Source organism: Chelonoidis abingdonii, chromosome 14 (assembly GCF_003597395.2).
Source record: "Chelonoidis abingdonii isolate Lonesome George chromosome 14, CheloAbing_2.0, whole genome shotgun sequence".
NCBI classification, from domain to species: Eukaryota; Metazoa; Chordata; order Testudines; family Testudinidae; genus Chelonoidis; species Chelonoidis abingdonii.
In genome coordinates, this window is record NC_133782.1 from 21,814,755 (window position 1) to 21,825,395 (window position 10,641).

A 10,641-nucleotide genomic window follows, 5' to 3' on the forward strand; every position below is an offset into this window, starting at 1 on the left:
GTACAGGGCAATGTTGGCCTTGGGGTCATCGAGCCGTCTCGCAGTGAATGGCGCAGTCCGGTGGTGCTGGTCCCTAAGCCGGACGGCTCTCGGTGGTTTTGCATTGATTTTCGCAAAGTTAATGCGATCTCCGCTTTGACGCATAACCCGATGCCGGATCGACGAAACTACCGGCGCTTAGGAGAAGCCCATTATTACGACCTCAGACTTAGCAAAGGATATTGGCAGATCCCCTCGAGGAGGCGGCCAAAGAGAAGACAGCCTTTGCTACCCTGTCCGGGCTCTATTCATTTTACCGGATGCCCTTCGGCCTCCATGGCGCCCTGCGACCTTTCAACGGCTGATGGACCCCTTCTTCGACCACACCAAAGGTATGCGGCCGCCTACCTGGACGATTGTAGTGATCCACAGCCGCTGCTGGGACTACATCTGCAGCAAGGTGCAGCGTCCCGGACTCTCCGGGAGGCAGGCTTAACCGCGAACCCCAAAAAGTGCCGCATCGCCTGGGAGGAGACCAACTACCTCGGTATACCGTCGGGCGGGGACAGATAAAGCCCCTCGTGGGGAAGGTTTCAAGCCCTGGCGGAATGCCCCGCCCCAACAACCAAGCGACAGTGTGCGGCGCTTCCTGGGCTCGTCGGCTATTACGGAGTTCATACCGCAATTGCCTCGATAGCAGCACCCCTAACTGGGCTGCTGACTAGAAACAGTCCCCGGACGTGCGCTGGACCCAGGAATGTGAAGAGGCTATCAACACACTCCGCAACTGTCTATGCCAAGAGCCGGTTCTTTAACGCCCGACTTCAAGAAACCCTTATCCCCAGACGGATGCGTCTAACGTGGGCCTGGGGGCGGTCCTCGTCACAGGAAGGAGACGGAGGAGACCTTCCCGTCCTCTATATGAGCGGAAGCTATTTCCCCGGAAGAAACTACGCCACCGTGGAAAAAGGAGGCCCTCGCCGTCAAATGGGGCCTTCGCGAGGCTCTGCGGTTCTTCCTGCTCGGGGCCGCGTTTACCCTGGTCACGGAATCACGCCCCCCTCCAGTGGCTCATGAGGATGAAGGAACATAACGCCGCATCATGCGTTGGTACTCTGGCCTTGCAACCTATGCCTTCACCATCCGCATAGGCGGCAAGGACCACGCCAACGCAGATTTCTTCTCCCCGCCTCGAGGAGATGGAACCACCCGTCCGTCGAACGGGAACCGGACTTGAGGGGGTGTGTGTAGCGAGGCGGTGTGGCTCCCCTCCTCCACAGGGAGGGTTGAGCCCGTCCACTTCCCCAGGGCGGAACTTCCGGGCAGAAGCCCCCCCCTCAAAAGGTCAGGCGGCGACCCGGAAGTATAAAAGCCGGGCGCCGGCCTTCAGTGGAGCTCAGCAGCCAGCGAGAGCAGACGTGCCGGACGCTCTCGTCGCTGGAGGCTGCCCGAGCTCCGAGACGGGACCAGGCCTTGCCGAACCGACCCGCAGCAACCACGACCCTGAGCTGCGGGAACTACCACCGCTACCCAGCCCCAACTACGGCTGGAGGAGCCTCCGGACCAGACTGGCCAACTACCCAAGGGTACTCGATCTACCTCCTGACCCGGACTGGGAGGAGCCCATGACGGTCGACGACCCGGCGGACCAGGTAGGCCGCCGAAGGGGGAATGGAAGTAGCCGGGGGCGGCTGACCACAGTCAAGCCGCAGAAGGCCCCGAGCCGATGACCGTGTTGTCGGTCAGGATCCCCACTGACCGCCTGTCAGTGTGTTTCGGTTAGGATCCCCGAGCATCTGTCAGTGTGTTTTGGGCTGGATCCCCACGCTGCACTAGCGGCGACGGCCGCTACTAGGGCCCCGGGCTGGACGCAGAGGAGTGGGTGGGCCTGCGTTCCCCCTGCCACCCGTAGCCGGGTGGCAGTATCCCCCTTCGCCCACAGCTACTATTTGTTTGTTGCTCTGCCCTGCCCCAAAGGGCCGAGCCCCCTGACTTTTGTTGCTCTGCCTTGCCCCAAAGGGCCAGAGACCCCTGACTGTTTGTTGCTCTGCCTCTGCCCCAAAGGGCCAGAGCCCCTGACTGTTTGTGCTCTGCCCTGCCCCAAAGGGCCAGAGCCCCCTGACTGTTTGTTGCTGCTGCCTGCCCCAAAGGGCCAGAGCCCCCTGACTGTTGGTTGCTTCTGCCCTGCCCCAAAGGGCCAGAGCCCCTGACTGTTTGTTGCTCTGCGCTGCCCCAAAGGGCCAGAGCCCCCTGACTGTTTGTTGCTCTGCCCTGCCCCAAAGGGCCAGAGCTCTCTGACTGTGTGTTGCTCTGCCCTGCCCCAAAGGGCAAGAGCTCTCTCCCTCTGACTGTTGTTGCTCTGCCCTGTCCCACAGGGCCAGAGCTAGTGCACTGTGTTTTGGGTCCCACCTGCGTCCAAGGCAGGGCCCCACTGACTTTGCCGTGTCCCAGTCCACTCCACAGGGACCGAACGCCCAGACAGTGGACCGTGGACCCGAGGGACAGGACCCGGTGAGAACAGGACGAGGCCGGTGTGGCTCCCCTCCTCCACAGGGAGGGTTGAGCCCCGGCTTCCCTCGTCACAGAGCCCGATCTTGGAGGATTAATTAAAAAGGTTAGATCAGGGATTGTAAACGTTGGGGTTTTGCTTTGGTCCATTATAAGGAGAAGGGGAGCGAGTTGCCAAGTCTGGATCTGAATCCAAACAAAAATCTGGTGTTTGGTTTTGAGCTCATTTCAGGTTGTTCTTAAAGTAAGAGAGGGTGAGTGAATTAGAATAATACCAGAACTTTTCTCAAGAACCTGAATGCATTTTTAAACTGGGTTTGTAAACATTTTTGTTGCTGGTTTTGTACCATTGAATTTCCTGGTTTTGGGTTGGCTTGTTTGAAGTAAGAGGAAGGTATAAAACCAAACAAATCCAGTTGCCATGCCATATGTCGTGTGTGTGTGGGTAATGTACAGACTAGCACACAAACAAAATGGGTTTGTATCAGTATAGAAGATTTGAAGTCCTATCATTATACATCAGTCTGTCCTTCTGTTGGTGTTAGACTATTCCTTACAGTACATTTTCTACAGGTTTTGTCCCATTAAGCTTTATGTATTCCTAAGTGCTAAAATATTCACTTCCTGGGAGATTCTTTCATGTTTAATGGGGCTCACTGTCAGGAAGATTTTCTTGATTATTCAGTATATGTTTTTCTTCTTTATGGGCCCAGTCCTGCAATCCTCACTCCCATTAGTAGCCTTTACCTACATAAATAGATCCATTGACTGCAGTGGAACTACTCTCATGAGGAAAGATTATTTACAGGATGAGTAAGGGCTGCAGGATAGGGTCTTTAGTTTTGTCCCATTGCTTCTACTTACAACTCTTTGTAACACTCTAATTCCTTGGGGCTTACACCCTTCAAATATCTGTTGATGGTTAAGAGAGGACTAAGAACATAAAGTGATGCGTAGCTAGCTGTCTGAGCCTGTTCTCCGCATTCACTCCCTTCATACCGCCAAATGCCCACACAAGGCCAAAGACTATGTTCCTTCAAATCCTCAAGAATGATGGCTCTGTTACACTACATATCATTAGTTGTTATTGTGGGACTACTCACGTGTTTAAGTGCTTTGCTAGGTCAAGACCAGGGTGTTCAGTATGCAAGATCAAGCTATAAAGCCCTGAATCCTGCACTTGGATCCACATGACTGGACCTATGTACCTATGCAGAGGTTCAGGGAAGTAAATAGGGTACTTAGCTCCATCTGCATAGATCTATTTCAGGATCGCAGCCTAGGCTGCAGGACTGCAAGCCTTCCTTTCCACGAGAGCTGGTCAGAAACTTTGCAATGGAAAGATTTTCTGCTGGACAATACCCATTCGTTGAACGCAAAACCTTTCATGGAAACGTGCTGATTTTGACAACATTTCGTTTGGTGGGGGGAATGAAAAACAACAGCATTTTGATCAGGTTGAAATGTTCCATTTCAATGTTTTTGGAATGAGGGAGTGCTCAGTTTTTCATTTCATTTTGAAATTTCTTTTACATTTTAGGAAAATTCAAAAATATTTAAAAAATGAAAATCAGAATCAGACATTTTGATTTTATGAAAATGATATTTCTTGACCAACCCCAAACAATTTTTCCCCTCACAATTTCATTTCACAGGAAATTTAGAATTGTTTTGTTTTTGTTCCATTTGGTAATGGAAAAAACTTCAAAATTGTGGATTTTCCCCTGAAATGGACAATCGAGTTCCCACCCTGCTCTACTTTCAACCTACAGCATTATCTGCTCCTAATAATTCCAATAATTTGTGCCATTTCCTGCTCTTACAAGCTCCCCCACACTCCGCCCACCCTACTGAAGTTAATGGGACCAGGGGCAGCGTGATGTTTTTTTGCTGCCTCAAGCATGGCAGGCAGGTGGCTTTCGGTGGCGTGCCTGTGGGCGGTCCGCTGGTCACATCGATTTGGCAGCTTGCCTATGGGAGGTCCACCAGTGCCGTGCCATCGGCGTCCCCACTGCTGAATTGCTGGCGAAGCCGCGGGACCAGCGGACCTCCCGCAGGTTCACCTCTGAAAGCCACCTGCCTGCCACCCTCACAGCAACTGGCACGCTGCCCCCCCGTGACTTACCACTCCAGGCACACGCTTGGTGCGCTGGAGCCTGGAGCTGCCCCTGGCTGGGACTTTGCACATATCCACATGAGAGCATAATTAAACTGGAAGCAGAACTTATGCAGACAAAGTGATAAGCCAGTATAAGCATGCCACAGCAGCGCTATATTCTGCCATTTGGAAGACGGGAAGGTGGAGGGGATCAAGCTTTATGGAGAAAACTCAGGAGGATTTCCGCTCTCTAGGCTGGGGAACATGTGGAATTGTGGGGGCCTCTGCAGCTCTGCAAAATGAGCCTGAGTTGTTTCAAGTTGAGCACCCAGAACTGCAGAAGGCCGTGTTTGAAAATAAAAGTCTTATGCTTTCTGTCTTGCTTTCCCCTCACCACACCTCTTGTAAAATGGAGTAAATCACATTTACCTACTTCAAAGGAGAGTTGTGAGAATTCATTATTTAACATGTGCAAAGTGCAGTAGAAGAAATGCTAAGTATTATTAATAAACTTGTAAAGGACCCGGGCCCAGGAACAAATCTATCCAGGCTTCTGTGCTGTGGACAAGCGCATACAGCAGCAAAAAACCCTGGAAATCAATTTCTCAAGGCTTCTGCAATGGGGAAGCCAGACAATTTTTCTTCCCGTTCAGGATTGAACAGGGTCCAAAGCAGGGATTGGGGGGGGGGGGCGGGGGGAAACCACCAAGCAGATGGTATTTTCAGGGATTCATTTTGAAACAATTTATTTAAAAGGCCAGAAAGAATTTATCATTTGCCAAAGGTTCCTTACCCTTTGATACATCCACTCTTATCATGCACTTTAGCATTTCAACCACTGACCGCTGTTTTTTCCCCCTTCACATTCCACCATATACTGCCTGCCTTCTTTTGACCACAGTGTGCGTTATAGGAATAATAATAAAAAAAAAAACTGAGCCTGATTTTAATTTGTGTAAAAAAGCAGCCTAATTAGGAAGCCCGTTAAATGGCTGCAATTTAAATATAATTCTACTGAATTCTCTCTGTAAAGTTAATGTTTCAGACTTTTTAACAGATGTTTTAATTAGACATTGTTATTAAAGGGAATACTGTAGAAATTAAAACCAGGACCTAAATGTGTTAACAGACACTTTTTTTGTGTGGCGTAGATGACATCAAAAGCCTTAGCAAAGAGATTTTAGTAGCAGGTCATGAAAAAAGAAATGCGTTAAAGGAAACAAAATGCACTAAGAGATATGCATTGCTCAGCTACAGCATGATAGGGACTCATTTCGCATCCGGCACCACCTCGGGCCATTGTTTGAACTGGAAATGAGGGCTGCCATTGTACTGTAAGACAGACTGTGGTACATTATCATGTGATAAGCGCAATTAGCCACACGCACATAATACTTGAAGAGAAGCTTGGCTGCAAGACAACAGTGGCGTCTGTTGTTTAAAAGTGAGTTTCAGTAATGCTAATTCTTGGGACTTTTTAATCTCAAGGTTTGGGGCAGCTGGTGTTTTTCTTACAGCCCCAGCTCCTGGAGTCAAGTGATGATATGAGAAGCTTGGCTTTTACTTAAAGAAAAGGAAGTTTCTAGCCCTTGTGGTTGCAGAGGAACACTTGAAAATGACTGAAGTGCACTCTGAAGGCTCAGACACCAGAAGACAACCTAAAATGTATAATTTTTTTTCTAAGGTTTTTAAGCCAATCTCATGACTTTTTGGGGCCTAACAAGAATTTTTAGTGCTTGGGGTTGACAATACTGGAATCTAGTGCTGGTGAAAGGTGATAAATTGACAGCACTGAAGAGAGATGGGGTTTTCTAGTGATGGGGACATATGTCCAATGGGAGCCAGGCTGATATCCACCATGGCCACCAACTGATTTCATATAAGCCATTGAATGGCTGTCATTTAGTTCCTATTAAAACTTGGTTGGATTAAAGATGATCACCTCTGCCCCATATTACTAGCCTATGTGCTATCCATGGTGTATGTAGCAAGGTAATTGTTATGTCTTTGTTTCTTTTTTTTGTGTTCAGTAGCTTTAATTCTCTAAGGGCCTTGCTGTGTGCTGATACAGGCAGCCAGCTTGTGTTTCCACTTAGTGCAGACTTATATGGCAGACTCGTTCGGCATGCAGAGAAGATGAACACATCATGTGCTCTCTTGGGAAGACTTTACTTTTGTTCTTTCTTGTTTTGTTCATCTCTTAATTCAAATTAAAGTTTTTCAGACAAGAGCATCAGTTTACTCTCTGCATAGGGAAATAAAGAACACCATGAAGTCCCTGGCTACACCATCTTTAAAGGGTTCATCTCTTTGCTAAAGGTCAGCTTTCCTCTGCCTGCCACCTGTAAAATGTTAAGAGTGTTAAACCTAGGTTGTTCTGAACAGCTTGATGAGTGATCTATTGAATAGATGATGTGAAATTGTGACTTACAAGGCTGTAATGCCATCAAGGGCTTTTGGTGACATCATAAACCATAGGAGTGGGGCATAGGGTTGATGTCACCACAATCCCAAGATGGCACTATAGCCTTATGTTTTAGAAGGTTCCTATTAGGATATAATAGATAGATCTGACATTTTAAGCTTTTTCGATTCACCTGCCCTCTGATAGATGTTATTGGCCTCACACCTGTGAATTTTTTTAAAAAAAGGCTTTGTGCTTGGTAGCAACGTGTCTGAGCATTGGATAGCGGTATTAAAATGGGAAAGGAAAAGTAGGGCAACTTCTGTAATGCTGTAGCCCAGGATGACTGAGATGGGGATGCTAAATTAGGGGAGAGATGAAGAGGAGATGGGCAATCCTATGTGGTGAAGCAGTAACAAGAGCTGCACAGTACGACCAAGCAAGACCGGCAGATTAGGATTACATTCATATGGATAACGAGGATGTCCACAGCTGAACTAAGTGGAATAAACAATTATAAGGGATCTGAAGCCTTATGCATTACAGCAGAAGGCAATCACTCACTGATAGGAGTTAGGAAAATACTTTTCATACTGGACAGTTATACAGTGCCTCTCTTTTGGTGATTTTACACCTTCCTCTGAAGCTTCTGGTAGTGGCTGGAGCCAAGACACCAGTCTTGAAAGACCACTAATCTGAGAGATTAAAATGATGTTATGCTTGCTTTTATCTAAGAGGCCACTTCTTATTTTTCCTTCTTTCCTATTATTCTCTTTCTTTTATCCTTATATTTCATTCAGTCTTGGCACCACACATCTGTGTGCATCACTTCTTTCTTATTCAAGCGAAAAAATCCCTTTTTGTTTTTAAAGCAAGGGTAGTGCTAGCATTCAGCTCCTGCTGGGAAAGCAGGAGCTCAGGTCCCACGAGTCACTTTCCAGTCTCTTCCAACACTAAAGATGGATCAGATCCAAACGTCCTCAAAGTTCTGTGGCATTTGGATCTGCTGTTTTGGCTTGGGTGTGTTAGGAATCAGGCTATATGAGTTACATAAGCAAACTTACCTTATGAGTGTCTGTGGAATTGTGTACTCTTTAGTCTCTCTCTTATTCTTTCAAGCCCTGCTTACACATTGTGCCGTCCCTTCCCCTGTGAGGCTGCCAAGCTTAAAAGCAATGCACTAACCAAATGAATGCAGGTGTTCAAGTTTTAATGACCATGAGAGTCAAGCAAACTGGAAAATCATCTTCGTGCAACAATAGGGATAGAGGCAAAAAAAGAAAAGAAAAAAAAAACCAACAACCCACCAACTAACAGTCAACGGGCTAATTAACTAATGTAAAACAATAGAACCTGGAAACTAAATGAAAATCTGTAGGGCAATTACTTACGCAAAGGTAACACTTTCCCAATTAAAGCAATTCCAAGAACTTTAGTTAATTATATAGGTTTTCTTCGCTCTCTCTTTTTTATTAAAGTCAGTCAGGGCTCATGATGTGTGGGAAAAGTGCTAACATTTGCAAATTGCTGGTTTATGATAAATGAATCGTGGAAATTCAGCCCCTTGGTTGGGGCCCTGCTAGATTGCAAAGTACCAGCATCCCTTGCCACTGCAGCCCTGACCCTGACTTTACACCCATTGATCACAAGCAGTGCATAGCCATGACCACCAACTGCATACATTGTAGCTGTGGGACTTGCTTTTCCCATAGTATTTCATCATGGTTCCACATCACAAGTGCCATAGTAACCTTTGGCACGTCTTACTATAAGACTAATACCTGCAGGAGATTTCCCCTTGCCCCAGTAATCACGGCTTCTACGGCTCCATCTTTAAAGATTCTAAATCATTAACACAGGCCTGATCTTCAGAGGTACTGAGCCCCTGTAGATAGAGCCCACTGACTTCAATAGGAATTTTGGTCACTCAGCACTTCTGAAAATCACGTCCAAAATGATTATAACCTGCAATTCTCTATGCAGTACTTAGTTTTAGACAGAAGCTTGCAGCCCCAGAACTAACATTTAGTAATGACTTTCCATCAAGGACTGCAGGATGAAGCAGTTAAAGACAAGAAAGTACATTTAATTATAACAGAGGGGCTGAATATGGGATATATTTTCAGTCTGATCTCAACTATCAAAGTAATGAAAGTCATGAGTTTTTTGTACTCCTTCACTACAGATACATATAGCAGTCTGCACAAGGAGCTGTGTGAAATGCTAGACTCACAGTATTCAGTATCTGCCTTTATTCATATTGGATCCCTGTCTGCAAACTCAGTTATGGTTTGCTAGAATTCTGTGATCCAAATCCTCAGCGACTGTGGACCATTGTCATTTCATTGACTTCTGCAGAGCTCTGTTAACTTATACCAGTGAAGGTTCTGGCCTTTTGTGTCTGCGAACTCTTTGAGGAAGCCTGCTGTGCACTTTTTTTGCTCTCTCTAGTTATCAGCGAACATGCTGAGGCTGCAGTTAGCTCAAACTGGACTTTTTTGGTGAGGTTACATGAGAACAGTCACATAGTATTTCTCCAGTGTCCCTGAGTGGCTAAAGCCTATCCCATGTGATCAAGAGGGTCATCAGAAATCATTTAAGTTGTGCTTCCTGTGATGAGATATGTTAAATAAATGTGGGGAAAACCCCCCATTGCCCTACCTCGTGGCAGATGGTGGCCTAGCTGGTGATCCTGGGCTAGATTCACAAAGGATCGTAGGCACGGTGACACTGAGCTACACCACACCTAACTGTTAGGCCCCTAGAAAATCCCTTGGATTCACAAAACTTGAGTTTGGCACCTAGGCTCCTATACAATGAATGGGGAAAGAGAGGCACTTTAGAATGGGATTCACAAAAGCCAGCATGCTAGGCAGCTCCCTGCCTAAGCTAGCCAATGGGAGAAGCCAAGCTGAGGTGTATGTGCTGAGCACCACCCCTCTCTGAGATAGGTGCATAAGTCCAGGCTACAGGGAGGCACCTCCTTCCACTTGGGATTCTCAGCAGCAAGCCGTCTCTTGGGGTTGGGCACCTGGGCCATTTTTGCAAGAAACCAGGTAGGGGGGAGCTCTCTCCCAACTTTTAGTCCAGTGGGTAGGGTACTTACCTGGGATTTGAGATACCCCAGACTCAAGTCACCTATCCACCTGAGGGGGAGAAAGGATTTGAACAGGGATCTACCGGCCCTCAGGAGAGAGCACTAACCCTGGACTATGGGGCATTCTGATGTGGGGCTGCCTCAGTCTTACCTGTTGAACTTGTTCCAATATGGATAAATACTGAAATAATCATGGAGCCAGAGAGCAAGAGCAAGCATGGGATGTAGCTTGGTGGTTAGAGCACTCATGTGGGACACCAGGATCCAGCCCCCCTGAGTTAGGGTGACCAGACAGCAAATGTGAAAAATCAGGACAGAGATTATAGAATCATAGAATATCAGGGCTGGAAGGAACCTCAGGAGGTCATCTAATCCAACCCCTTGCTCAAAGCAGGACCAATTCCCAGCTAAAGCATACCAGCCAGGGCTTTGTCAAGCCTGACCTTAAAAACCTCTAAGAAAGGAGATTCCACCACCTCCCTAAGTAACCCATTCCAGTGCTTCATCACCCTCCTAGTGAAAAAGTTTTTCCTAATCTCCAACCTAAACCTCCCC